General features: G+C 44.8%; 1 long non-coding RNA gene across 1 annotated transcript in view; it reads right to left on the bottom strand.

The window, feature by feature from the left end:
* Window positions 1–247: 247 nt before the first annotated feature.
* Window positions 248–4,320, bottom strand: part of LOC106726744 — an 11,216-nt gene continuing 7,143 nt past the window's right edge. The window contains exon 3 of the long non-coding RNA XR_001362849.1: window positions 248–737. This is a non-coding gene — a long non-coding RNA (uncharacterized LOC106726744). The remainder of the gene's footprint in view (window positions 738–4,320) is intronic.

Raw genomic sequence — 4,320 nt, forward strand, 5'->3', positions numbered from 1 at the left:
AACAAGAGTAACATAACATTGACGGGATTTCTGTATACTTGCAATGAAGAATGAAAATTTAAAATTTAAAAATACCATTTTCAATAGTATCAAAAAGTGTAAAACATTTATAAGGAAACGGAAAAAAGATGGACAAGATCTAGACATTGAAAATTACAAAACACTGCTGAGAGAAATGAAAGAGAACCTGAGTAGACAGTGTTAGGGTCACCGAAGGAGGAATGCATGAGGCTGAATGTGGTAAAGAATTATACATTTATTATATCATCTGGAAACTCAGATGGGCTGAGTCCCAAAATGGCTCCAGCACCCAGGGATGGGGAGTCAGAGGTTATAAAGGACTCTGGGTAGCCTTTTTCTGGGCGGAGAATTCTCTGGGTGAGTCCGGATCCTGGGAAGGACCGGAGGAGAAGGTTGATGGTCTTAGCAAGTGAAATATGGTCTAAGCAAAAGGGAATGTTGGTTGTGAAGTGACCTAAAGGTCAGTTCTCAGGAGAGGGGGTATGGATTCAATCATTTGATCAGACCTAACATTCCAGCCTTTTTGTTTTATGGGATAGGGATGGAGGTCATATCTTCTGTAGGTACTTCCTGATGATGGGGGACATTGAGATCATAGGGGGATGGACTTTGATTGTAGTTGGCTGGAACACTGTATAAATTCCTCATGGTTGGAGCGGGGGGTTGCAGCAGCATGATTCCCCAAGAGACTGGTTGGCAAAGGCTTGAAAGCAGTCCTGAAGGAAAGATGAAAAATGATGCAGACTACATGGGCCAAAAACAAGGATAAGGACTAGGAATGTTAATGGTCCTATGAAGGGAACTAGCCAGGTATACCAATGTATATCCTTTAGCCAGTAGTCCCATGAATTTGATTGATGTTCTCTAGTCTTTGTGGCCCTTTTTGTTAATGTTTGGGCAGCATTCTGACGAGGCCAGACTGATTGACATGAAAACAACATTCTTCCTCCAGAAAGAGGCAGAGAACCTCTATCCCTGCAGTCAGGAGGTCTAGTCCTCTCCGACTAGAAGAGATGATAGCCGTTAGTGAGTCTATTTGATCCTGAATGTGAACTAAACTTTTGGCAATGTCATCTAAGCTTTCTTGTAGGTCCTGGGACAGGATTTCAAAATATGATAGAGCAGTGGTTGTTCCAACCTATGCCAGTTCCAACCCCTGCTGTGATGCTGAGGATTATGAGGAGAGGGATTATCTGGACTGCCCTTTGTGTCGGATATGATGAGTTATGGGAACAGGTAAGACTGATTATTGGGGGCTATGTCTACATTGGGTGAGAGATAGACCAGAGAACAGGTTCCTGTCCAGTTGGTTGGGAGGCAGATGTATGTATGTGTTTTCCCCACCGAGGAAGAAAAATCCCTGATCATGGAGACAAGCTGAAAGGTGTAGAGAGAAGAGGTGGACTAAAGGGTATGAGGTCCTTTTCCCGGTTCTGCACTCCAAATCAAGAGGGTTGTTGCCATGGCACTGCGATAAGAGGTGACAGATGAGTGGTTGAGATTCTATTGCAGTGACAGTCGGTGGGAACACTCGAGTGGGCTGATATCCAAGGGAAAAGAGAAAGGGAAGGAAAGAAGCAATTGAAGCCTTGGGCCTGAATGGTTGGATAAGAAATAAAAGGGACCGGCTGTAGGAAACAACTATTGGCTTCTGGGGAGACCTGGTAGTCAGCCCATTGGGACCAGTGGCATTCGGTAGTTCTAGGTTAACTGTAGTGTTGCAGGCTAACAATGGGAGATGGCCTATTATGTTGCCCTGTGACCTTGTAAAGAATAAGGGGGCTTAGGCAATTAGTGGGGTGTGTAGAGTGATAGGATCTGTGACCGGGGTAGAGGAAGGAGCTACCTTAGTAAGAGATAGAACGTAAGTATCGGAAAGAAGGGAGGCTTGATTTGCCTGGGCTGTAGGATAATTACCTAGAAGGGTGTCTGCCTTTTCTAGAAATGTAGTCCCCTTTTCCTTTTTATAAGCTAGAGTGATTTTTGCCTTATTCCATCTCTTGGTTGGTAAAGGGATGGTGTATACACTGAAGAGGAGAGGGAAAGGCAGAGCCTGCATTTCCTGACTAAGGCTGGATTGGTCTGGTTTAGGAGGGAATGGGTAAGGTTAAGTGTTCGTTTGAGATGAGTGGAGGTGAGAAAGTTCCTTACGGGTGTAGGAGAGGAGGATTGGAATAGGATGAGAAAGAGAGCTAATTCCTACTTCCAGGGTCAGGATTGTCCCAAGGAGGGGAAAGGGCATGTTTGGGATCTAGAAAGAAGGAAATCTCATCCCATGGGTAAGTCCCAAAGAAAGGTGAGAATCCTGATGTGAAGAGAGAGGGGGCAGTAGCTAGGGCCTGGAGGATTTGTACTGGGAGAGGAACTGGGATTTCAGGGAAGGCAGGGTCCATAGGGGCAGTACATAGGGGGCACATCAGGGGTGCTCACTCACTCATCGTCTTCTTCTGGGATGCGGGTAAGGCGGAGTCTGGTAGGCCTGATCAGGTGGCTGGGATACTTAGGGGACTCCAGCTCATGCGATGGTGGTATTCCGAGGACAGGTTTTAATCTGGAAAGGTGGAACCATGGGGTATGCCCGCTAGGTTAGGTGCAGTTGGAGTAGTTAGGAGTACCTGGTAAGGGCCTTGCCACCAGGGCTATACATTGTTGGGTGGGTGGATTTCCTGTAGGAGGACCCAGTCCCCTGGCTGTAGAGGAGTAGGGGGGATGTCTCCCATAAAAGGTTTAGGGAGGACCTGATCAGCATGTTCTCTCAGTAATTGTTGGACAAGATTTAAAATAGGGACATAGTCTCCTAGAGGGGTCTCTGTGGAAGGGAAGTTTCCTAATAAGAAGGGTCTTCCATACATGAGTTCAAAGGGACTAAGAAAGGAGGGTGTGTGGGCTTGCTCTGATGCACATAAGGGCTAGAGGTAGGAGAGTAGAACAAGGTTCTTTAGTTTTGAGAGTTAATTGAGTTAGGTGAGAATTAAGGAATTGGCCTTTTTACTCTCGCTTATAAAAAGCAGTCTGTATCCTTGCCTGAAGACTGGGGTCAGTAGGCTTGTGTAGGAGACTGTTGAGTTATTTGAGACATGAAAGCAGGTCCATTATCTGATTGTAATGAGGTGGGTAGGCTGAATCTGGGAATGATATGCTGAATGAGAGCTGTGTGACCTCGGAGGACTTTTCAGACCCAGTGGGGAATGCTTCTACCCAGCCTGAGAAGGTATGTACTTTGGTTAAGAGATATTTGGTTCTTTTAATAGGAGGCATGTGAGTGAAGTCAGTTTGCCAGTCTTGTGCAGGGATTTGGCCCCTTGCCCGATGAGTGGGGAAAGAAGGAGATCTAACCTGTCCCTGGGGAGATGCTGAGTAACCAGTAGAACAGGTTTGGGTGATATCTTGCAGTAGGGAGGCTAGGCTAGGACATGTGTAAGGGGTTTTAGGAGTTGTAGAAGCGATCTATATCCTATATGTAGGTAATTGTGACTAGCCCATAAGATATCATGGACCTATCCCTGGGAAGGATATATTTTCTCTGAAATTTTAACCATAGATCTTCCTGAGTGGCCCCAAGAGCTAAAAGGGACTGAAGTTCCTTGGGAGTGTATTAGGGTGTTATATGAGGTAGAGCTAAGAGTTGGGAAGACAGAGACTTCCTCTGAGCCACTGCCTTGGCCTTCTGGTCTGCTTTGTTATTTCTCTGTATTTCGGGATCATTCCTGACTCGGTATCCTTTGCAGTGTATGACTTTTAAGAAGGCTAGAAAAGGGGAGAGAGGTTCCTAAATGCCAAGCAGGAAGACCTGTTGAGGCTTTCAGTGATAGTGTCAAGGACTGTGAATGAGCGGTGGAAATAAAGAAAGTCTAGGCTTCAATCTAAGGACACAAGCAACAGGAGAGAGCCTGGGTGGGGCTGCTTTAGCTTATCAGGAGAGAAGGGGTCCCTTCGGTCCTGACTCACTGGACAAACTGTTCTACAACTTTCACAAACCTTCTTACCCATTCAGAAACCTTAATTTCCAATGATAACCAAAGTAAACAACCAGCATTTCTTAAATTGTCATTTATGAACACACTTTAAACATACTCTTACTTTCAAGAAAATATACCTTCAACAAAGTAGGAGACATTCTGTAATAATAAGAGCAGACGAATTTAAAACTTGTCTAGCAATTAATGTTGAATATTTTATGTTATTTAAAAATATTTAGATGTTTATCATTTAACCTAGCAATGCCCCCAAAGCCTTTAAATTACCAAGGACTTGGAAAATTATGTAGAGGCATATGAGGCTAAAGAAAAGATGGGTGGG

Source organism: Myotis brandtii, unplaced genomic scaffold (assembly GCF_000412655.1).
Source record: "Myotis brandtii unplaced genomic scaffold, ASM41265v1 scaffold1085, whole genome shotgun sequence".
Lineage (NCBI taxonomy): Eukaryota > Metazoa > Chordata > Mammalia > Chiroptera > Vespertilionidae > Myotis > Myotis brandtii.